The sequence below is a fragment of the Pan troglodytes genome, chromosome 5 (genome assembly GCF_028858775.2).
Source record: "Pan troglodytes isolate AG18354 chromosome 5, NHGRI_mPanTro3-v2.0_pri, whole genome shotgun sequence".
Taxonomy (NCBI): domain Eukaryota; kingdom Metazoa; phylum Chordata; class Mammalia; order Primates; family Hominidae; genus Pan; species Pan troglodytes.
The window spans coordinates 1,606,752-1,634,609 of record NC_072403.2 but is presented as its reverse complement, the minus strand read 5'-3'; positions in this window follow the sequence as shown (position 1 = coordinate 1,634,609).

Genomic DNA, 27,858 nt, shown 5'->3' with positions numbered 1-27,858 from the left:
CATGTTTATATAGATGGTGGTGTAGATATTACGATGTTTATACAGATAGCAGTGTAGATATTTCCATGTTTATACAAATCGTGGTGAAGATATTTAAATATTTATACAGATCGCGGTGTAGATATTACCATGTTTATACAGATAGCAGTGTAGATATTTCCATGTTTATACAGATCATGTTGTATATATTTCCATGTTTATACAGATCGCGGTGTTGATATTACCATGTTTATAAGGATAGAGGTGCAAATATTTCCACATTTATGCAGATAGCAGTTTAGTTATTAGCATGTTTATACAGATAGCAGTGTAGATATTTCCATGTATAAACAGATGTCTGTGTATATATTTCCATGTTTAAACAGATGGCGGTGTAGATATTTCCTTGTTTATACAAATAGTGGTGTAGTTATTTCCATGTTTATACAGATCACGGTGTAGATATTTCCTTGTTTATACAAATAGCGGTGTAGTTATTTCCATGTTTATACAGATAGCGGTGTAGATATTTCCTTGTTTATTCAAATAGCGGTGTAGATATTTCCATGTTTATACAGATCATGGTGCAGATATTTCCTTGTTTATACAAATAGCGTGTAGTTATTTCCATGTTTATACAGATAGCGGTGTATATATTTCCATGTATATACAGATGGCTGTGTAGATATTTCCATGTTTATACAGATGGCTGCGTAGATATTTCCATGTTTATACAGATGACTTTGTAGGTATTTCCATGTTTATACAGATGGCTGTGTAGATATTTCCATATTTATACAGATGACTTTGTAGGTATTTCCATGTTTATACAGATGGCGGTGAACATATTTCCATGTTTATAGAGATAGCTGTGTAGATATTTCCATGTTTATACAGATAGCTGTGTAGATATATCCATGTTTATACAGATCGCGGTGTAGATATTTCCATGTTTATACAGATCGCGGTGTAGATATTTCCATGTTTATACAGATAGCGGTGTAGATAATTCCATGTTTATACAAATCGTGGTGAAGATATTTAAATATTTATACAGATCGCGGTGTAGATATTACCATGTTTATACAGATAGCAGTGTAGATATTTCCATGTTTATACAGATCGTGGTGAAGATATTTCCATGTTTATACAGATCGCGGTGTAGATATTTCCATGTTTATACAGATAGCGGTGTAGATATTTCCATGTTTATACACATCGTGGTGTAGATATTACCATGTTTATACAGAAAGCGGTGTGGATATTTCCATGTTTATACAGATCGTGGTGAAGCTATTTCCATGTTTATACACATCGCGGTGTAGATATTTCCATGTTTATACAGATAGCGGTGTAGATATATCCATGTTTATACAGATCGCAGTGTAAATATTTCCATGTTTATACAGATCGCGGTGTAATTTCCATGTTTATACAGATAGCGGTGTAGATATTTCCATGTTTTTACAGATATTGGTGTACATATTTCCATGTTTACACAGATTGCGCTGTAGATATTTCCAGCTTTCTACAGATGGCATTGTAGATATTTCCATGTTTATACAGATGGCGGTGTAGATATTTCCATGTTTATATAGATGGTGGTGTAGATATTACGATGTTTATACAGATAGCGGTGTAGATATTTCCATATTTATACAGATTGTGGTGAAGATATTTGCATGTTTATACAGATCGCGGTGTAGATATTTCCATGTTTATACAGATGGCGGGGTAGATATTTCCATGTTTATAGAGATGGCGGTGTAGATATTTCCATGTTTAAACAGATATCGGTGCAAATATTTCCATGTTTATACAGATCACGGTGTAAATATTTCCATGTTTATAGAGATAGCGGTGAATATGTTTCCATGTTTATACAGATAGCATTGTAGATATTTCCATGTTTATACAGATGGTGGTGTAGATATTTCCATGTTTACACATATTGCAGTGTAGATATTTCCATCTTTCTACAGATGGCATTGTAGATATTTCCATGTTTATACAGATGGCGGTGAAGATATTTCCATGTTTATATAGATGGTGTTGTAGATATTACCATGTTTATACAGATAGGGGTGTAGATATTTCCATGTTTATAGAGATGGCGTTGTAGGTATTTCCATGTTTATACACATCACGGTGTAGATATTTCCTTGTTTATGCAAATAGCGGTGTAGTTATTTCCATGTTTATACAGATAGCGGTGTAGATATGTCCTTGTTTATACAAATAGCAGTGTAGATATTTCCATGTTTATACAGATCACGGTGTAGATATTTCCTTGTTCGTACAAATAGCGGTGTTGATATTTCCATGTTAATACAGATAGCGGTGTAGATATTTCCATGTATATACAGATGGCTGTGTAGATATTTCCATTTTTATACAGATGGCTGTGTAGATATTTCCATGTTTATACAGATGACTTGTAGGTATTTCCATGTTTATACAGATGGCGGTGTAGATATTTCCATGTTTATAGAGATAGCTGTGTAGATATTTCCATGTTTCTACAGATAGCGGTGTAGATATTTCCATGTTTCTACAGATAGCGGTGTAGATATTTCCATGTTTATACAGATCGCGGTGTAGATATTTCCATGTTTATGCAGATCGCGGTGTAGATATTTCCATGTTTATACAGATAGCGGTGTAGATATTTCCATGTATTTACAGATATTGGTGTAGATATTTCCATGTTTAAACAGATTGCGGTGTAGATATTTCCATCTTTCTACAGATGGCATTGTAGATATTTCCATGTTTACACAGATTGCAGTGTAGATATTTCCATCTTTCTACAGATGGCATTGTAGATATTTCCATGTTTATACAGATGGCGGTGAAGATATTTCCATGTTTATATAGATGGTGTTGTAGATATTACCATGTTTATACAGATAGCAGTGTAGATATTTTCAGGTTTATACTGATAGCGGTGTAGATATTTCCATGTTTATACAGATGGCGGTGTAGATATTTCCATGTTTATAGAGATGGCTGTGTAGATATTTCCATGTTTATACAGATATCGGTGTAAATAGTTCCATGTTTATACAGACCACGGTGTAGATATTTCCATGTATATACAGATAGCGGTGCAGATAATTCCATGTTTGTACAGATGGCGGTGTTGCTATTTCCATCTATACACAGATGACCGTGTAGATATTTCCATGTTTATACAGATGGTGGCGCAGATATTTCTATGGTTATGTAGATGGAGGTGTAGATATTTCCATGTATATACAGATATCGGTGTAGTTATTTCCATGTTTATATGGAGAGCGGTGTAGATATTTCCATATATGAACACATGTCTGTGTAGATATTTCCATGTTTATACAGATGGCGCTGTAGATATTTCCATGTTTATACAGATAACTTTGTAAGTATTTCCATGTTTATACAGATGGCGGTGTAGATATTTCGATGTTTATAGAGATAGCAGTGGAGATATTTCCATGTTTATAGCGATAGCGGTGTAGATATTTCCACGTTTATACTGATCGCAGTGTAGTTATTTCCATGTTTATAGAGATGGCGGTGTGGATATTTCCATGTTTATACAGATAGGGGTGTAGATATTTCCATGTTTATAGAGATGGCGTTGTAGATATTTCCATGTTTATACAGATCACGGTGTAGATATTTCCTTGTTTATGCAAATAGCGGTGTAGTTATTTCCATGTTTATGCAGATAGCGGTGTAGATATGTCCTTGTTTATACAAATAGCAGTGTAGATATTTCCATGTTTATACAGATCACGGTGTAGATATTTCCTTGTTCGTACAAATAGCGGTGTTGATATTTCCATGTTAATACAGATAGCGGTGTAGATATTTCCATGTATATACAGATGGCTGTGTAGATATTTCCATGTTTATACAGATGGCTGTGTAGATATTTCCATGTTTATACAGATGACTTGTAGGTATTTCCATGTTTATACAGATGGCGGTGTAGATATTTCCATGTTTATACAGATAACTTTGTAAGTATTTCCATGTTTATACAGATGGCGGTGTAGATATTTTGATGTTTATAGAGATAGCAGTGGAGATATTTCCATGTTTATAGAGATAGTGGTGTAGATATTTCCACGTTTATACTGATCGCGGTGTAGTTATTTCCATGTTTATAGAGATAGCGGTGTGGATATTTCCATGTTTATACAGATAGGGGTGTAGATATTTCCATGTTTATAGAGATGGCGTTGTAGATATTTCCATGTTTATACAGATCACGGTGTAGATATTTCCTTGTTCATGCAAATAGCGGTGTAGTTATTTCCATGTTTATACAGATAGCGGTGTAGATATGTCCTTGTTTATACAAATAGCAGTGTAGATATTTCCATGTTTATACAGATCACGGTGTAGATATTTCCTTGTTCGTACAAATAGCGGTGTTGATATTTCCATGTTAATACAGATAGCGGTGTAGATATTTCCATGTATATACAGATGGCTGTGTAGATATTTCCATGTTTATACAGATGGCTGTGTAGATATTTCCATGTTTATACAGATGACTTGTAGGTATTTCCATGTTTATACAGATGGCGGTGTAGATATTTCCATGTTTATTCAGATGACTTGTAGGTATTTCCATGTTTATACAGATGGCGGTGTAGATATTTCCATGTTTATAGAGATAGCTGTGTAGATATTTCCATGTTTATACTGATCGCGGTGTAGTTATTTCCATGTTTATAGAGATAGCGGTGTGGATATTTCCATGTTTATACAGATAGGGGTTTAGATATTTCCATGTTTATAGAGATGGCGGTGTAGATATTTCCATGTTTATAAAGATCACGGTGTAGATATTTCCTTGTTTATGCAAATAGCGGTGTAGTTATTTCCATGTGTATACAGATGGCGGGGTAGATATTTCCATGTATATACAGATGGCTGTGTAGATATTTCCATGTTTATACTGATGGCTTTGAAGATATTTCCATGTTTATACTGATGGCTTTGTAGATATTTCCATGTTTATACAGATGACTTCTAGGTATTTCCATGTTTATAGAGATGGCGGTGTAGATATTTCCATGTTTATAGAGATAGCTGTGTAGATATTTCCATGTTTCTACAGATAGCGGTGTAGATATTTCAATGTTTATACAGATCGCGGTGTAGATATTTCCATGTTTATGCAGATCGCGGTGTAGATATTTCCATGTTTCTACAGATAGCGGTGTAGATATTTCCATGTTTATGCAGATCGCGGTGTATATATTTCCATGTTTATACAGATAGCGGTGTAGATATTTCCATGTTTTTACAGATAGTGGTGTAGATATTTCCATGTTTACACAGATTGCGGTGTAGATATTTCCATCTTTCTACAGATGGCATTGTAGATATTTCCATGTTGATACCGATGGCAGTGTAGATATTTCCATGTTTATATAGATGGCGGTGTAGATATTACCATGTTTATACAGATAGCGGTGTAGATATTTCCAGGTTTATACAGATAGCGGTGTAGATATTTCCATGTTTATACAGATGGCGGTGTAGATATTTCCATGTTTATAGAGATGGCGGTGTAGATATTTCCATGTTTATACAGATATCGGTGTAAATATTTCCATGTTTATACAGAATGCGGTGTAGTTATTTCCACGTTTATAGAGATAGCGGTGTATATATTTCCATGTTTATACAGATAGCGGTGTAGATATTTCCATGTTTATACAGACCACGGTGTAGATATTTCCATGTTTATACAGATCGCGGTGTAGATATTTCCATGTTTATGCAGATCGCGGTGTACATATTTCCATGTTTCTACAGATAGCGGTGTAGATATTTCCATGTATATACAGATCGCAGTGTAGATATTTCCATGTTTATGCAGATCGCGGTGTAGATATTTCCATGTTTATACCGATAGCGGTGTAGATATTTCCATGTTTTTACAGTTATTGGTGTAGATATTTCCATGTTTACACAGATTGCGGTGTAGATATTTCCATCATTCTACAGACGGCATTGTAGATATTTCCATGTTTATACGGATGGCGGTGTAGATATTTCCATGTTTATATAGATTGTGGTGTAGATATTACCATGTTTATACAGATAGCGGTGTAGATTTTCCAGGTTTATACAGATAGTGGTGTAGATGTTTCCATGTTTATACGGATGGCGGTGTAGATATTTCCATGTTTATAGAGATGGCGGTGTAGATATTTCCATGTTTATACAGATATCGGTGTAAATATTTCCATGTTTATACAGAACACGGTGTAGATATTTCCATGTTTATAGAGATAGCGGTGTATAGTTTTCCATGTTTATACAGATGGCGGTGTAGATATTTCCATGTTTATAGAGATAGCTGTGTAGATATTTCCATGTTTCTACAGATAGCGGTGTAGATATTTCCATGTTTATACAGATCGCGGTGTAGATAATTCCATGTTTATGCAGATCGCGGTGTAGATATTTCCATGTTTCTACAGATAGCGGTGTAGATATTTCCATGATTATTCTGATCGTGGTGTAGATATTTCCATGTTTATGCAGATCACGGTGTAGATATTTCCTTGTTTTTACAGATATTGGTGTAGATATTTCCATGTTTACACAGATTGCGGTGTAGATATTTCCATCTTTCTACAGATGGCATTGTAGATATTTACATGTTTATTCAGATGGCGGTGTAGATGTTTCCATGTTTATATAGATGGTGGTGTAGATATTACCATGTTTAGATAGATAGCGGTGTAGATATTTCCAGGTTTATACAGATAGCGGTGTAGATATTTCCATGTTTATACAGATGGCGGTGTAGATATTTCCATGTTTCTACAGATAGCGGTGTAGATATTTCCATGTTTATACAGATAACGGTGTAAATATTTCCATGTTCATACAGAACACGGTGTAGATATTTCCATGTTTATAAAGGTAGCAGTGTATATATTTCCATGTTTATACAGATAGCGGTGTAGATGTTTCCATGTTTATACAGACCACGGTGTAGATATTTCCATGTTTATACAGATAGCGGTGCAGATATTTCCATGTTTGTACAGATGGCGGTGTTGATATTTCCATCTATACACATATGACCGTGTAGATATTTCCATCTTTATACAGATGGCGGCGCAGATGTTTCTATGGATATGTAGATGGCGGTGTAGATATTTCCATGTTTATACAGATAACTTTGTAAGTATTTCCATGTTTATATAGATGGCGGTGTAGATATTTCGATGTTTATAGAGATAGCAGTGGAGATATTTCCATGTTTATAGAGATAGCGTTGTAGATATTTCCACGTTTATACTGATCGCGGTGTAGTTATTTCCATGTTTATAGAGATAGCGGTGTGGATATTTCCATGTTTATACAGATAGGGGTTTAGATACTTCCATGTTTATAGAGATGGCGTTGTAGATATTTCCATGTTTATACAGATCACGGTGTAGATATTTCCTTGTTTATGCAAATAGCTGTGTAGTTATTTCCATGTTAATACAGATAGCGGTGCAGATATTTCCTTGTTTATACAAATAGCAGTGTAGATATTTCCATGTTTATACAGATCACGGTGTAGATATTTCCTTGTTTATACAAATAGCGGTGTAGTTATTTCCATGTTTATACAGATACCGGTGTAGATATTTCCATGTATATACAGATGGCTGTGTAGATATTTCCATGTTTATACAGATGGCTGTGTAGATATTTCCATGTTTATACAGATGGCTGTGTAGATATTTCCATGTTTATTCAGATGACTTGTAGGTATTTCCATGTTTATACAGATGGCGGTGTAGATATTTCCATGTTTATAGAGATAGCTGTGTAGATATTTCCATGTTTCTACAGATAGCGGTGTAGATATTTCCATGTTTATACAGATCGCAGTGTAGATATTTCCACGTTTATGCAGTTCGTGGTGTAGATATTTCCATGTTTCTACAGATAGCGGTGTAGATATTTCCATGTTTATACAGATCGTGGTGTAGATATTTCCATGTTTATGCAGATCGCGGTGTAGATATTTCCATGTTTATACAGATAGCGGTGTAGATATTTCCATGTTTTTACAGATATTGGTGTAGATATTTCCATGTTTACACAGATTGCGGTGTATATATTTCCATCTTTCTACAGATGCTATTGTAGATATTTCCATGTTTATACAGATGGCAGTGTAGATATTTCCATGTTTATATAGATGGTGGAGTAGATATTACCATGTTTATACAGATAGCGGTATAGATATTTCCAGGTTTCTACAGATAGAGGTGTAGTTATTTCCATGTTTATACAGACGGTGGTGTAGATATTTCCATGTTTATAGAGATGGTGGTGTAGATATTTCCATGTTCATACAGATATCGTTGTAAATATTTCCATGTTTATACAGATCGTGGTGTAGATATTTCCATGTTTATACAGATCGCGGTGTAGATATTTCCATGTTTATGCAGATCGCGGTGTAGATATTTCCATGGTTCTACAGATAGCGGTGTAGATATTTCCAGGTTTATACAGACCACGGTGTAGATATTTCCATGTTTATACAGATAGCGGTGCAGATATTTCCATGTTTGTACAGATGGTGGTGTTGATATTTCCATCTATACACAGATGACCGTGTAGATATTTCCATGTTTATACAGATGGCGGCGCAGATATTTCTATGAATATGTAGATGGCGGTGTAGATATTTCCATGTATATACAGATAGCGGTGTAGTTATTTCCATGTTTATATAGAGAGCGGTGTAGATATTTCCATATATGTACACATGGCTGTGTAGATATTTCCATGTTTATACAGATGGCGGTGTAGATATTTCCATGTTTATACTGGTAACTTTGTCAGTATTTCCATGTTTATACAGATGGCGGTGTAGATATTTCAATGTTTATAGAGATAGAAGTGGAGATATTTCCATGTTTATAGAGATAGCAGTGTAGATATTTCCACGTTTATACTGATCGCGGTGTAGTTATTTCCATGTTTATAGAGATAGCGGTGTGGATATTTCCATGTTTATACAGATAGGGGTTTAGATATTTCCATGTTTATAGAGATGGCGTTGTAGATATTTCCATGTTTATAAAGATCACGGTGTAGATATTTCCTTGTTTATGCAAATAGCGGTGTAGTTATTTCCATGTTTATACAGATGGCGGTGTAGATATTTCCATGTATATACAGATGGCTGTGTAGATATTTCCATGTTTATACTGATGGCTTTGTAGAAATTTCCATGTTTATACAGATGACTTGTAGGTATTTCCATGTTTATACAGATGGCCGCGTAGATATTTCCATGTTTATAGAGATAGCTGTGCAGATATGTCCATGTTTCTACAGATAGCGGTGTAGATATTTCCATGTTTATACAGATCGCGGTGTAGATATTTCCATGTTTATGCAGATCGCTGTGTAGATATTTCCATGTTTATACAGATAACGGTGTAGATATTTACATGTTTTTACAGATATTGGTGTAGATATTTCCATGTTTACACAGATTGCGGTGTAGATATTTCCATCTTTCTACAGATGGCATTGTAGATATTTCCATGTTTATACAGATGGCGGTGTAGATATTTCCATGTTTATATAGATGGTGGTGTAGATATTACCATGTTTATACAGATAGCGGTGTAGATATTTCCAGGTTTATACAGGTAGCGGTGTAGATATTTCCATGTTTATACAGATGGCGGTGTAGATATTTCCATGTTTATAGAGATGGCGGTGTAGATATTTCCATGTTTATACAGATAGCGGTGTAGATATTTCCATGGTTATACAGACCACGGTGTAGATATTTCCATGTTTATACAGATAGCGGTGCAGATATTTCCATGTTTGTACAGATGGCAGTGTTGATATTTCCATCTATACACAGATGACCGTGTAGATATTTCCATGTTTATACAGATGGCGGCGCAGATGTTTCTATGGATATGTAGATGGCGGTGTAGATATTTCCATGTATATACAGAGAGCGGTGTAGTTATTTCCATGTTTATATAGAGAGCGGTGTAGATATTTCCATGTATGTACACATGGCTGTGTAGGTATTTTCATGTTTATATAGATGGCGGTGTAGATATTTCCATGTTTATACAGATAACTTTGTAAGTATTTCCATGTTTATATAGATGGCGGTGTAGATGTTTCGATGTTTATAGATTTAGCAGTGGAGTTATTTCCATGTTTATAGAGATAGCGGTGTAGATATTTCCACGTTTATACTGATCGCGGTGTAGATATTTCCATGTTCATAGACATAGCGTTGTGGATATTTCCATGTTTATACAGATAGGGGTTTAGATATTTCCATGTTTATAGAGATGGCATTGTAGATATTTCCATGTTTATACAGATCACGGTGTAGATATTTCCTTGTTTATGCAAATAGCGGTGTAGTTATTTCCATGTTTATACAGATAGCGGTGTAGATATATCCTTGTTTATAAAAATAGCAGTGTAGATATTTCCATGTTTATACAGCTCACGGTGTAGATATTTCCTTGTTTCTACAAATAGCGGCGTAGTTATTTCCATGTTTGTACAGATAGCGGTGTAGAGATTTCCATGTATATACAGATGGCTGTGTAGATATTTCCATGTTTATACAGATGGCTGTGTAGATATTTCCATGTTTATACAGATGACTTGTAGGTATTTCCATGTTTATACAGATGGCGGTGTAGATATTTCCATGTTTATAGAGATAGCTGTGTAGATATTTCCATGTTTCTACAGGTAGCGGTGTAGATATTTCCATGTTTATACAGATCGCGGTATAGATATTTCCATGTTTATGCGGATCGTGGTGTAGATATTTCCATGTTTCCACAGATAGCGGTGTAGATATCTCCATGTTTGTACAGATCGCGGTGTAGATATTTCCATGTTTATGCAGATCGTGGTGTAGATATTTCCATGTTTATACAGATATCGGTGTAGATATTTCCATGTTTTTACAGATAGTGGTGTAGATATTTCCATGTTTACACAGATTGCGGTGTAGATATTTCCATCTTTCTACAGATGGCATTGTAGATATTTCCATGTCTATACAGATAGCGGTGTAGATATTTCCATGTTTATACAGACCACGGTGTAGATATTTCCATGTTTATACAGATCGCGGTGTAGATATTTCCATGTTTATGCAGATCGCGGTGTAGATATTTCCATGGTTCTACAGATAGCGGTGTAGATATTTCCAGGTTTATACAGACCACGGTGTAGGTATTTCCATGTTTATACAGATAGCGGTGCAGATATTTCCATGTTTGTACAGATGGTGGTGTTGATATTTCCATCTATACACAGATGACCGTGTAGATATTTCCATGTTTATACAGATGGCGGCGCAGATATTTCTATGAATATGTAGATGGCTGTGTAGATATTTCCATGTATATACAGATAGTGCTGTAGTTATTTCCATGTTTATATAGAGAGCGGTGTAGATATTTCCAAATATGTACACATGGCTGTGTAGATATTTCCATGTTTATACAGATGGCGGTGTAGATATTTCCATGTTTATACAGGTAACTTTGTCAGTATTTCCATGTTTATACAGATGGCGGTGTAGATATTTCGATGTTTATAGAGATAGAAGTGGAGATATTTCCATGTTTGTAGAGATAGCAGTGTAGATATTTCCATGTTTATACTGATCGCGGTGTAGTTATTTCCATGTTTATAGAGATAGCGGTGTGGATATTTCCATGTTTATACAGATAGGGGTTTAGATATTTCCATGTTTATAGAGATGGCGTTGTAGATATTTCCATGTTTATAAAGATCACGGTGTAGATATTTCCTTGTTTATGCAAATAGCGGTTTAGTTATTTCCATGTTTATACAGATGGCGGTGTAGATATTTCCATGTATATACAGATGGCGGTGTAGTTATTTCCATGTATATACAGATGGCTGTGTAGATATTTCCATGTTTATACTGATGGCTTTGTAGATATTTCCGTGTTTATACAGATGACTTGTAGGTATTTCCATGTTTATAGAGATGGCGCTGTAGATATTTCCATGTTTATAGAGATAGCTGTGTAGATATTTCCATGTTTATACAGATAGCGGTGTAGATATTTGCATGTTTCTGCAGATAGCGGTGTAGATATTTCCATGTTTATACAGATCGTGGTGTAGATATTTCCATGTTTATGCAGATCGCAGTGTAGATATTTCCATGTTTATACAGATGGCGGTGAAGATATTTCCATGTTTTTACAGATATTGGTGTAGATATTTCCATGTTTACACAGATTGCGGTGTAGATATTTCCATCTTTCTACAGATGGCATTGTAGATATTTCCATGTTTATACAGATGGCGGTGTAGATATTTCCATGTTTATAGAGATGGCGGTGTAGATATTTCCATGTTTATACAGATATCGGTGTAAATATTTCCATGTTGATACAGATCACGGTGTAGATATTTCCATGTATATACAGATGGCGGTGTAGATATTTCCATGTTTATAGAGATGGCGGTGTAGATATTTCCATGTTCATACAGATATCGTTGTAAATATTTCCATGTTTATACAGATCACGGCGTAGATATTTCCATGTTTATAGAGATAGCAGTGTATATATTTCCATGTTTATACAGATAGCGGTGTAGATATTTCCATGTTTAAACAGACCACGGTGTAGATATTTCCATGTTTATACAGATGGCGGCACAGGTATTTCTATGTATATGTAGATGGCGGTGTAGATATTTCCATGTATATACAGATAGCAGTGTAGTTATTTCCATGTTTAAATAGAGAGCGGTGTAGATATTTCCATATATGTACACATGGCTGTGTAGATATTTCCATGTTTATACAGATGGCGGTGTAGATATTTCAATGTTTATAGAGATAGTACTGGAGATATTTCCATGTTTATAGAGATACCGGTGTAGATATTTCCACGTTTATACTGATCGCGGTGTAGTTATTTCCATGTTTATAGAAATAGCGGTGCAGATATTTCCATGTTTGTACAGATGGCGGTGTTGATATTTCCATCTATACACAGATGACAGTGTAGACATTTCCATGTTTATACAGATGGCGGTGCAGATATTTCTGTGGATATGTAGATGGAGGTGTAGATATTTCCATGTATATACAGATAGCAGTGTAGTTGTTTCCATGTTTATATAGAGAGCGGTGTAGATATTTACATATATGTACACATGGCTGTGTAGATATTTCCATGTTTATACAGATGGCGGTGTAGATATTTCCATGTTTATACAGATAACTTTGTAAGTATTTCCATGTTTATACAGATGGCGGTGTAGATATTTCGATGTTTATAGAGATAGCAGTGGAGATATTTCCATGTTTATAGAGATAGTTGTGTAGATATTTCCACGTTTACACTGACCACGGTGTAGTTACTTCCATGTTTTTAGAGATAGCGGTGTGGATATTTCCATGTTTATACAGATAGGGGTGTAGATATTTCCACGTTTATATAGATGGCGTTGTAGATATTTCCATGTTTATACAGATCACGGTGTAGATATTTCCTTGTTTATGCAAATAGCGGTGTAGTTATTTCCATGTTTATACAGATAGCGGTGTAGATATTTCCTTGTTTATACAAATAGCATTGTAGATATTTCCATGTTTATACAGATCACGGTGTAGATATTTCCTTGTTTATACAAATAGCGGTGTAGTTATATCCATGTTTATACAGATATCGGTGTAGATATTTCCATGTGTATACAGAAGGCTGTTTAGATATTTCCATGTTTATACAGATGGCTGTGTAGATATTTCCAAGTTTATACAGATGACTTGTAGGTATTTCCATGTTTATACAGATGGCGGTGTAGATATTTCCATCTATACACAGATGACAGTGTAGATATTTCCATGTTTATGCAGATCGCTGTGTAGATATTTCCATGTTTATACAGATAACGGTGTAGATATTTACATGTTTTTACAGATATTGGTGTAGATATTTCCATGTTTACACAGATTGCGGTGTAGATATTTCCATCTTTCTACAGATGGCATTGTAGATATTTCCATGTTTATACAGATGGCGGTGTAGATATTTCCATGTTTATATAGATGGTGGTGTAGATATTACCATGTTTATACAGATAGCGGTGTAGATATTTCCAGGTTTATACAGGTAGCGGTGTAGATATTTCCATGTTTATACAGATGGCGGTGTAGATATTTCCATGTTTATAGAGATGGCGGTGTAGATATTTCCATGTTTATACAGATAGCGGTGTAGTTATTTCCATGTATATATAGAGAGCAGTGTAGATATTTCCATGTATGTACACATGGCTGTGTAGATATTTCCATGTTTATACAGATGGCGGTGTAGATATTTCCATGTTTATACAGATAACTTTGTAAGTATTTCCATGTTTATACAGATGGCGGTGTAGATATTTCGATGTTTATAGAGATAGCAGTGGAGATATTTCCATGTTTATAGAGATAGCGGTGTAGATATTTCCACGTTTATACTGATCGTGGTGTAGTTATTTCCATGTTTATAGAGATAGTGGTGTGGATATTTCCATGTTTATACAGATAGGGGTGTAGATATTTCCATGTTTATACAGATGGCGTTGTAGATATTTCCATGTTTATACAGATCACGGTGTAGATATTTCCTTGTTTATGCAAATAGCGGTGTAGTTATTTCCATGTTTATACAGATAGCGGTGTAGATATTTCCTTGTTTATACAAATAGCATTTTAGATATTTCCATGTTTATACAGATCACGGTGTATATATTTCCTTGTTTATACAAATAGCGGTGCAGTTATTTCCATGTTTATACAGATAGCGCTGTAGATATTTCCATGTATGTACAGATGGCTGTGTAGAAATTTCCATGTTTATACAGATGGCTGTGTAGATATTTCCATGTTTATACAGATGACTTGTAGGTATTTCCATGTTTATAAAGATGGCGGTGTAGATATTTCCATGTTTACACAGATTGCGTTGTAGATAATTCCATCTTTCTACAGATGGCATTGTAGATATTTCCATGTTTATACAGATGGCAGTGTAGATATTTCCATGTTTATATAGATGGTGGTGTAGATATTACCATGTTTATACAGATAGCGGTGTAGATATTTCCAGGTTTATACAGATAGCGGTGTAGATATTTCCATGTTTATACGGATGGCGGTGTAGATATTTCCATGTTTATAGAGATGGCGGTGTAGATATTTCCATGTTTATACAGATATCGGTGTAAATATTTCCATGTTTATACAGATCACGGTGTAGATATTTCCTTGTTTATACAAATAGCGGTGTAGTTATTTCCATGTTTATACAGATAGCGATGTAGATATTTTCATGTATATACAGATGGCTGTGTAGACATTTCCATGTTTATGCAGATGGTTGTGTAGATATTTCCATGTTTATACAGATGACTTGTAGGTATTTCCATGTTTATACAGATGGCGTTGTAGATATTTCCATGTTTATATAGATAGCTATGTAGATATTTCCATGTTTCTACAGATAGCGGTGTAGATATTTCCATGTTTATACAGATTGCCGTGTAGATATTTCCATGTTTATGCAGATCACGGTGTAGATATTTCCATGTTTCTACAGATAGCGGTGTAGATATTTCCATGTTTATACAGAGCGTGGTGTAGATATTTCCATGTTTATGCAGATCGCGGTGTAGATATTTCCATGTTTATACAGATAGCGGTGTAGATATTTCCATGTTTATACAGACCACGGTGTAGATATTTCCATGTTTATACAGACCACGGTGTAGATATTTCCATGTTTATACAGATGGCGGCGCAGATATTTCTACGGATATGTAGATTGCGGTGTAGATATTTCAATGTATATACAGATAGCGGTGTAGTTATTTCTATGTTTATATAGAGAGCGGTGTAGATATTTCCATATATGTACACATGGCTTTGTAGATATTTCCATGTTTATAGAGATAGCGGTGTAGATATTTCCACGTTTATACTGATCGCGGTGTAGCTATGTCCATGTTTATAGAGATAGCGGTGCAGATATTTCCATGTTTGTACAGATGGCGGTGTTGATATTTCCATCTATACAAAGATGATCGTGTAGATATTTCCTTGTTTATACAGATGGCGGCACAGATATTTCTATGGATATGTAGATGGCGGTGTAGATATTTCCATGTATATACAGATAGCGGTGTAGTTGTTTCCATGTTTATATAGAGAGCAGTGTAGATATTTCCATATATGTACACATGGCTGTGTAGATATTTCCATGTTTAAACAGATGGCGGTGTAGATATTTCCATGTTTATACAGATAACTTTGTCAGTATTTCCATGTTTATACAGATGGCGGTGTAGATATTTCGATGTTTATAGAGATAGCAGTGGAGATATTTCCATGTTTATAGAGATAGCGGTGTAGATATTTCCACGTTTATGCTGATCGCGGTGTAGTTATTTCCAAGTTTATAGAGATCAGTGTGGATATTTCCATGTTTATACAGATAGGGGTTTAGATATTTCCATGTTTATAGAGATGGCGTTGTAGATATTTCCATGTTTATACAGATCACGGTGTAGATATTTCCTTGTTTATGCAAATAGCGGTGTAGTTATTTCCATGTTTATACAGATAGCGGTGTAGATATTTCCTTGTTTAAACAAATAGCAGTGTAGATATTTCCATGTTTATACAGATCACGGTGTAGATATTTCCTTGTTTATAAAAATAGCGGTGTAGTTATTTCCATGTTTATACAGATAGCGGTGTAGATATTTCCTAGTTTATACAGATCGCGGTGTAGATATTTCCATGTTTATGCAGATGGCGGTGTAGATATTTCCATGTTTATACAGATAGCGGTGTAGATATTTCCTAGTTTATACAGATCGCGGTGTAGATATTTCCATGTTTATGCAGATGGCGGTGTAGATATTTCCATGTTTCTACAGATAGCGGTGTAGATATTTCCATGTTTATACAGATCACGGTGTAGATATTTCCATGTTTATGCAGATCGCGGTGTAGATATTTCCATGTTTATACAGATGGCTGTGTAGATATTTCCATGTTTATACAGATGACTTGTAGGTACTTCCATGTTTATACAGTTTGTGGTGCAAATATTTCCATGTTTATAGAGATAGCTGTGTAGATATTTCCGTGTTTCTACAGATCTCGGTGTAGATATTTCCATGTTTATAGAGATGGCGGTGTAGATATTTCCATGTTTATACAAACCACGGTGTAGATATTTCTATGTTTATACAGATAGCGGTGCAGATATTTCCATGTTTGTACAGATGGCGGTGTTGATATTTCCATCTATACACAGATGACCGTGTAGATATTTCCATGTTTATGCAGATGGCGGCACAGATATTTCTATGGATATGTAGATGGCAGTGTAGATATTTCCATGTATATACAGACAGCGGTGTGGTTATTTCCATGTTTATATAGAGAGCGGTGTAGATATTTCCATGTATGTACACATGGCTTTGTAGATATTTCCATGTTTATACAGATGGCGGTGTACATATTTCCATGTTTATACAGATAACGTTGTAAGTATTTCCATGTTTATACAGATGGCGCTGTAGATATTTCGATGTTTATAGAGATAGCAATGGAGATATTTCCATGTTTATAGAGATAGCGGTGTAGATATTTCCACGTTTATACTGATCGCGGTGTAGTTATTTCCATGTTTATAGAGATAGCGGTGTGTATATTTCCATGTTTATACAGATAGGGGTGTAGATATTTCCATGTTTATAGAGATGGCGTTGTAGATATTTCCATGTTTATACATATCACGGTGTAGATATTTGCTTGTTTATGCAAATAGCGGCGTAGTTATTTCCATGTTTATGCAGATAGCGGTGTAGATATTTACTTGTTTATACAAATAACATTGTAGATATTTCCATGTTTATACAGATCACGGTGTAGATATTACCTTGTTTATACAAATAGCGGTGTAGTTATTTCCATGTTTATACAGGTAGCGGTGTAGATATTTCCATGTATATACAGATGGCTGTGTAGATATTTCCATGTTTATACAGATGGCTGTGTAGATATTTCCATGTTTATACAGATGACTTGTAGGTATTTCCATGTTTATACAGATGGCGGAGTAGATATTTCCATGTTTATAGAGATAGCTGTGTAGATATTTCCATGTTTCTACAGATATCGGTGTAGATATTTCCATGTTTATACAGATCGCGGTGCAGATATTTCCATGTTTATGCAGATCGCGGTGTAGATATTTCCATGTTTCTACAGATAGCGGTGTGGATATTTCCATGTTTATTCAGATCGCGGTGTAGATATTTCCATGTTTATGCAGATCGCGGTGTAGATATTTCTATGTTTATACAGATAGCGGTGTAGATATTTCCATGTTTTTACAGACATTGGTGTAGATATTTCCATGTTTACACAGATTGCGGTGTAGATATTTCCATCTTTCTACAGATGGCATTGTAGATATTTCCATGTTTATAAAGATGGCGGTGTAGATATTTCCATGTTTATATAGATGGTGGTGTAGATACTACCATGTTTATACTGACAGCGGTGTAGATATTTCCAGGTTTATACAGATAGCGGTGTAGATATTTCCATGTTTATACAGATGGCGGTGTAGATATTTCCATGTTTATAGATATGGCGGTGTAGATATTTCCATGTTTATACAGATATCGTTGTAAATATTTCCATGTTTATACAGATAGCGGTGCAGATATTTCCATGTTTATACAGATGGCGGCACAGATATTTCTATGAATATGTAGATGGGGGTGTACATATTTCCACGTATATACAGATAGCGGTGTAGTTATCTCCATGTTTATACAGATGGCGGTGTAGATATTTCCATGTTTATACAGATAACTTTGTAAGTATTTCCATGTTTATACAGATGGCGGTGTAGATATTTCGATGTTTATAGAGATAGCAGTGGAGATATTTTCATGTTTATAGAGATAGCGGTGTAGATATTTTCACGTTTATACTGATCGCGGTGTAGTTGTTTCCATGTTTATAGAGATAGCGGTGTGGATATTTCCATGTTTATACAGATAGGGGTGTAGATATTTCCATGTTTATGGAGATGGCGATGTAGATATTTCCATGTTTATGCAGATCACGGTGTAGATATTTCCTTGTTTATGCAAATAGCGGTGTAGTTATTTCCATGTTTATACAGATAGCGGTGTAGATATTTCCTTGTTTATACAAATAAAAGTGTAGATATTTCCATGTTTATACAGATCACGGTGTAGATATTTCCCTGTTTATACAAATAGCGGTGTAGTTATTTCCATGTTTATACAGATAGCGGTGTAGATATTTCCATGTTTATACACACCACGATGTAGATATTTCCATGTTTTACAGATAGCGGTGCAGATATTTCCATGTTTGCAGAGATGGCGGTGTTGATATTTCCATCTATACACAGATGACCGTGTAGATATTTCCATGTTTATACAGATGGCGGCGCAGATATTTCTATGGATATGTAGATGGTGGTGTAGATATTTCCATGTATATACAGATAGCGGTGTAGTTATTTCCATGTTTATATAGAGAGCGGTGTAGATATTTCCATATATGTACACATGGCTGTGTAGATATTTCCATGTTTATACAGATGGCGGTGTACATATTTCCATGTTTATACAGATAACGTTGGAAGTATTTCCATGTTTATACAGATGGCACTGTAGATATTTCGATGTTTATAGAGATAGCAATGGAGATATTTCCATGTTTATAGAGATAGCGGTGTAGATATTTCCACGTTTATACTGATCGCGGTGTAGTTATTTCCATGTTTATAAAGATAGCGGTGTGTATATTTCCATGTTTATACAGATAGGGGTGTAGATATTTCCATGTTTATAGAGATGGCGTTGTAGATATTTCCATGTTTATACATATCACGGTGTAGATATTTCCTTGTTTATGCAAATAGCGGTGTAGTTATTTCCATGTTTATGCAGATAGCGGTGTAGATATTTACTTGTTTATACAAATAGCATTGTAGATATTTCCATGTTTATACAGATCACGGTGTAGATATTTCCTTGTTTATACAAATAGCGGTGTACTGATTTCCATGTTTATACAGATAGCGGTGTAGATATTTCCATGTATATACAGATGGCTGTGTAGATATTTCCATGTTTATACAGATGGCTTTGTAGATATTTCCATGTTTATACAGATGACTTGTAGGTATTTCCATGTATATACAGATGGCGGAGTAGATATTTCCATGTTTATAGAGATAGCTGTGTAGATATTTCCATGTTTCTACAGATAGCGGTGTAGATATTTCCAAGTTTATACAGATCGCGGTGTAGATATTTCCATGTTTATGCAGATCGCGATGTAGATATTTCCATGTTTCTACAGATAGCGGTGTAGATATTTCCATGTTTATACAGATTGCGGTGTAGATATTTCCATGTTTATGCAGATCGCGGTGTAGATATTTCTATGTTTATACAGATAGCGGTGTAGATATTTCCATGTTTTTACAGACATTGGTGTAGATATTTCCATGTTTACAAAGATTGCGGTGTAGATATTTCCATCTTTCTACAGATGGCATTGTAGATATTTCAATGTTTATACAGATGGTGGTGTAGATACTACCAAGTTTATACAGACAGCGGTGTAGATATTTCCAGGTTTATACAGATAGCGGTGTAGATATTTCCATGTTTATACAGATGGCGGTGTAGATATTTCCATGTTTATAGATATGGCGGTGTTGATATTTCCATGTTTATACAGATATCGTTGTAAATATTTCCATGTTTATACAGATCACGGTGTAGATATTTCCATGTTTATAGAGATAGCGGTGTATATATTTCCATGTTTATACAGATAGCGGTGTAGATATTTCCATGTTTTTACAGACCACGGTGTAGATATTTCCATGTTTATACAGATGGTGGTGTAGATATTACCATGTTTATACAGATAGCGATGTAGATATTTCCATGTTTATACAGATAGCGGTGTAGATATTTCCATGTTTATAGAGATAGCGGTGTATATATTTCCATGTTTATACAGATAGCGGTGTAGATATTTCCATGTTTATACAGACCACGGTGTAGATATTTCCATGTTTACACAGATAGCGGTGCAGATATTTCCATGTTTGTACAGATTGCGGTGTTGATATTGCCATCTATACACAGATGACCGTGTAGATATTTCCATGTTTATACAGATGGCGGCGCAGATATTTCTATGGATATGTAGATGGCGGTGTAGATATTTCCATGTATATACAGATAGCGGTGTAGTTATTTCCATGTTTATATAGAGAGCGGTGTAGATATTTCCATGTATGTACACATGGCTGTGTAGATATTTCCATGTTTATACAGATGGCGGTGTAGATATTTCCATGTTTATACAGATAACTTTGTAAGTATTTCCATGTTTGTACAGATAGCGGTGTAGATATTTCGATGTTTATAGAGATAGCAGTGGAGATATTTCCATGTTTATAGAGATAGCGGTGTAGATATTTCCACGTTTATACTGATCGCGGTGTAGTTATTTCCATGTATATAGAGATAGCGGTGTGGATATTTCCATGTTTATACAGATAGGGGTGTAGATATTTCCATGTTTATAGAGATGGCGTTGTAGTTATTTCCATGTTTATACAGATCACGGTGTAGATATTTCCTTGTTTATGCAAATAGTGGTGTAGTTATTTCCATGTTTATACAGATAGCGGTGTAGATATTTCCTTGTTTATACAAATAGCAGTGTAGATATTTCCATGTTTATACAGATCACGGTGTAGATATTTCCTTTGTATACAAATAGCGGTGTAGTTATTTCCATGTTTATACAGATAGCGGTGTAGATATTTCCATGTATATACAGATGGCTGTGTAGATATTTCCATGTTTATACAGATGGCTGTGTACATATTTCCATGTTTATACAGATGACTTGTAGGTATTTCCATGTTTATACAGATGGCGGTGTAGATATTTCCATGTTTACAGAGATAGCTGTGTAGATATTTCCATGTTTCTACAGATAGCGGTGTAGATATTTCCATGTTTATGCAGATCGCGGTGTAGATATTTCAATGCTTATGCAGATCTCGGTGTAGATTATTTCCATCTTTATACAGATAGCGGTGTAGATATTTCCATGTTTATGCAGATCGTGGTGTAGATATTTCCATCTTTCTACAGATGGCATTGTAGATATTTCCATGTTTATACAGATGGCGGTGTAGATATTTCCATGTTTATATAGATGGCGGTGTAGATATTACCATGTTTATACAGATAGCAGTGTAGATATTTCCAGGTTTATACAGATAGCGGTGTAGATATTTCCATGTTTATACAGATGGCGGTGTAGATATTTCCATGTTTATAGAGATGGCGGTATAGATATTTCCATGTTTATACAGATATCAGTGTAAATATTTCCATGTTTATACAGATCACGGTGTAGATATTTCCATGTTTATAGAGATGGCGGTGTATATATTTCCATGTTTATACAGATCGCGGTGTAGATATTTCCATGTTTTTGCAGATCGCGGTGTAGATATTTCCATGTTTATACAGATAGCGGTGTAGATATTTCCATGTTTTTAGAGATATTGGTGTAGATATTTCCATGTTTACACAGATTGCGGTGTAGATATTTCCATCTTTCTACAGATGGCATTGTAGATATTTCCATGTTTATACAGATGGCGGTGTAGATATTTCCATGTTTATATAGAGGGTGGTGTAGATATTACCATGATTATAAAGATAGCGATGTAGATATTTCCAGGTTTATACAGATAGCGGTGTAGATATAACCATGTTTATACAGATCGCGGTGTAGATATTTCCATGTGTATAGAGATGGCGGTGTAGATATTTCCATGTTTATACAGATATCGGTGTAAATATTTCCAAGTTTATACAGATCACGGTGTAGATATTTCCATGTTTATAGAGATAGCGGTGTAGATATTTCCACGTTTATACTGATAGCGGTGTGGTTATTTCCATGTTTATAGAGATAGCGGTGTGGATATTTCCATGTTTATACACATAGGGTTGTAGATATTTCCATGTTTATAGAGATGGCGTTGTAGATATTTCCATGTTTATACAGATCACGGTGTAGATATTTCCTTGTTTATGCAAATAGCGGTGTAGTTATTTCCATGTTTATACAGATAGCGGTGTAGATATTTCCTTGTTTATACAAATAGCAGTGTAGATATTTCCATGTTTACACAAATCACGGTGTAGATATTTCCTTGTTTATACAAATAGCGGTGTAGTTATTTCCATGTTTATATAGAGAGCGGTGTAGATATTTCCATGTTTATACAGATCACGGTGTAGATATTTCCTTGTTTATGCAAATAGCGGTGTACTTATTTCCATGTTTATACAGATAGCGGTGTAGATATTTCCTTGTTTATACAAATAGCAGTGTAGGTATTTCCATGTTTATACAGATCACGGTGTAGATATTTCCTTGTTTATACAAATAGCGGTGTAGTTATTTCCATGTTTATACAGATAGCGGTGTAGATATTTCCATGTATATACAGATGGCTGTGTAGATATTTCCATGTTTATACAGATATCTTTGTAGATATTTCCATGTTTATACAGATGACTTGTAGGTATTTCCATGTTTATACACATTGCGGTGTAGATATTTCCATGTTTATAGAGATAGCTGTGTAGATATTTCCATGTTTCTACAGATAGCGGTGTAGATATTTCCATGTTTATACAGATCGCGGTGTAGATATTTCCATGTTTATGCAGATCGCGGTGTGGATATTTCCATGTTTCTACAGATAGCGGTGTAGATATTTCCATGTTTACACAGATTGCGGTGTAGATATTTCCATCTTTCTACAGGTGGAAATGTAGATATTTCCATGTTTATACAGATAGCGGTGTAGATATTTTCAGGTTTATACAGATAGCGGTGAAGATATTTCCATGTTTATACAGATGGCGGTGTAGATATTTCCATGTTTATAGAGATGGCGGTGTATATATTTCCATGTTTATACAGATAGCGGTGTAGATATTTCCATGTTTATACAGACCACGGTGTAGATAATTCCATGTTTATACAGATAGCGGTGCAGATATTTCCATGTTTGTACAGATGGCGGTGTTGATATTTCCATCTATACACAGATGACCGTGTAGATATTTCCATGTTTATACAGATGGTGGCGCAGATATGTCTATGGATATGTAGATGGCGGTGTAGATATTTCCATGTATATACAGATAGCGGTGTTGTTATTTCCATGTTTATATGGAGACTGGTGTAGATATTTCCATATATGTACACATGGCTGTGTAGATATTTCCATGTTTATACAGATGGCGGTGTAGATATTTCCATGTTTATAAAGATAACTTTGTCAGTATTTCCATGTTTATACAGATAGCGGTGGAGATATGTCCTTGTTTATACAAATAGCAGTGTAGATATTTCCATGTTTATACAGATCACGATGTAGATATTTCCTCGTTCATACAAATAGCGGTGTAGTTATTTCCATGTTAATACAGATAGCGGTGTAGATATTTCCATGTATATACAGATGGCTGTGTAGATATTTCCATGTTTATACAGATGGCTGTGTAGATATTTCCATGTTTATAGAGATAGCTGTGTAGATATTTCCATGTTTCTACAGATAGCGGTGTAGATATTTCCATGTTTCTACAGATAGCGGTGTAGATATTTCCATGTTTATGCACATCGCAGTGTAGATATTTCCATGTTTCTACAGATAGCGGTGTAGATATTTCCATGTTTATACAGATCGCGGAGTAGATATTTCCATGTTTATGCAGATCGCGGTGTAGATATTGCCATGTTTATACAGATAGCGGTGTAGATATTTCCATGTTTTTACAGATATTGGTGTAGATATTTCCATGTTTACACAGATTGCGGTGTAGATATTTCCATCTTTCTACAGATGGCATTGTAGATATTTCCATGTTTATGCAGATGGCGGTGTAGATATTTCCATGTTTACACAGATTGCCGTGTAGATATTTCCATCTTTCTACAGACGGCATTGTAGATATTTCCATGTTTATACAGATGGCGGTGAAGATATTTCCATGTTTATATAGATGGTGTTGTAGATATTACCATGTTTATACAGATAGCTGTGTAGATATTTTCAGGTTTATACAGATAGCGGTGTAGATATTTCCATGTTTATACAGATGGCGGTGTAGATATTTCCATGTTTATACAGATGGCTGTGTAGATATTTCCATGTTTATACAGATGACTTGTAGGTATTTCCATGTTTATACAGATGGCGGTGTAGATATTTCCATGTTTATAGAGATAGCTGTGTAGATATTTCCATGTTTCTACAGATAGCGGTGTAGATATTTCCATGTTTATACAGATTGCGGTGTAGATATTTCGATGTTTATGCAGATCGCGGTGTAGATATTTCCATGTTTATACAGATCACGGTGTAGATATTTCCTTGTTTATGCAAATAGCGTTGTAGTTATTTCCATGTTTATACAGATAGCGGTGTAGATATTTCTTTGTTTATACAAATAGCAGTGTAGGTATTTCCATGTTTATACAGATCACGGTGTAGATATTTCCTTGTTTATACAAATAGCGGTGTAGTTATTTCCATGTTTATACAGATAGCGGTGTAGATATTTCCATGTATATACAGATGGCTGTGTAGATATTTCCATGTTTATACAGATGACTTGTAGGTATTTCCATGTTTATACACATTGCGGTGTAGATATTTCCATGTTTATAGAGATAGCTGTGTAGATATTTCCATGTTTCTACAGATAGCGGTGTAGATATTTCCATGTTTATACAGATCGCGGTGTAGATATTTCCATGTTTATGCAGATCGCGGTGTAGATATTTCCATGTTTCTACAGATAGCGGTGTAGATATTTCCATGTTTACACAGATTGCGGTGTAGATATTTCCATCTTTCTACAGGTGGAACTGTAGATATTTCCATGTTTATACAGATAGCGGTGTAGATATTTTCAGGTTTATACAGATAGCGGTGAAGATATTTCCATGTTTATACAGATGGCGGTGTAGTTATTTCCATGTTTATAGAGATGGCGGTGTAGATATTTCCATGTTTATACAGATAACGGTGTAAATAGTTCCATGGTTATACAGATCACGTTGTAGATATTTCCATGTTTATAGAGATGGCATTGTATATATTTCCATGTTTATACAGATGGCATTGTATATATTTCCATGTTTATACAGATAGCGGTGTAGATATTTCCATGTTTATACAGACCACGGTGTAGATAATTCCATGTTTATACAGATAGCGGTGCAGATATTTCCATGTTTGTACAGATGGCGGTGTTGATATTTCCATCTATACACAGATGACCGTGTAGATATTTCCATGTGTATACAGATGGTGGCGCAGATATGTCTATGGATATGTAGATGGCGGTGTAGATATTTCCATGTATATACAGATAGCGGTGTTGTTATTTCCATTTTTATATGGAGACCGGTGTAGATATTTCCATATATGTACACATGGCTGTGTAGATATTTCCATGTTTATACAGATGGCGGTGTAGGTGTTTCCATGTTTATAAAGATAACTTTGACAGTATTTCCATGTTTATACAGATGGCGGTGTAGATATTTCGATGTTTATATAGATAGTAGTGGAGATATTTCCATGTTTATAGAGATAGCGGTGTAGATATTTCCACGTTTATACTGATCGTGGTGTAGTTATTTCCATGTTTATAGAGATAGCGGTGTGGATATTTCCATGTTTATAAAGATAGGGGTGTAGATATTTCCATGTTTATAGAGATGGCGTTGTAGATATTTCCATGTTTATACAGATCACGGTGTAGATATTTCCTTGTTTATGCAAATAGCGGTGTAGTTATTTCCATGTTTATACAGATAGCGGTGGAGATATGTCCTTGTTTATACAAATAGCAGTGTAGATATTTCCATGTTTATACAGATCACGATGTAGATATTTCCTTGTTCATACAAATAGCGGTGTAGTTATTTCCATGTTAATACAGATAGCGGTGTAGATATTTCCATGTATATACAGATGGCTGTGTAGATATTTCCATGTTTATACAGATGGCTGTGAAGATATTTCCATGTTTGTACAGATGACTTGTAGGTATTTCCATGTTTATACAGATGGCGGTGTAGATATTTCCATGTTTATAGAGATAGCTGTGTAGATATTTCCGTGTTTCTACAGATAGCGGTGTAGATATTTCCATGTTTATACAGATAGCGGTGTAGATATTTCCATGTTTATGCACATCGCAGTGTAGATATTTCCATGTTTCTACAGATAGCGGTGTAGATATTTCCATGTTTATACAGATCGCGGAGTAGATATTTCCATGTTTATGCAGATCGCGGTGTAGATATTGCCATGTTTATACAGATAGCGGTGTAGATATTTCCATGTTTTTACAGATATTGGTGTAGATATTTCCATGTTTACACAGATTGCGGTGTAGATATTTCCATCTTTCTACAGATGGCATTGTAGATATTTCCATGTTTATGCAGATGGCGGTGTAGATATTTCCATGTTTACACAGATTGCCGTGTAGATATTTCCATCTTTCTACAGATGGCATTGTAGATATTTCCATGTTTATACAGATGGCGGTGAAGATATTTCCATGTTTATATAGATGGTGTTGTAGATATTACCATGTTTATACAGA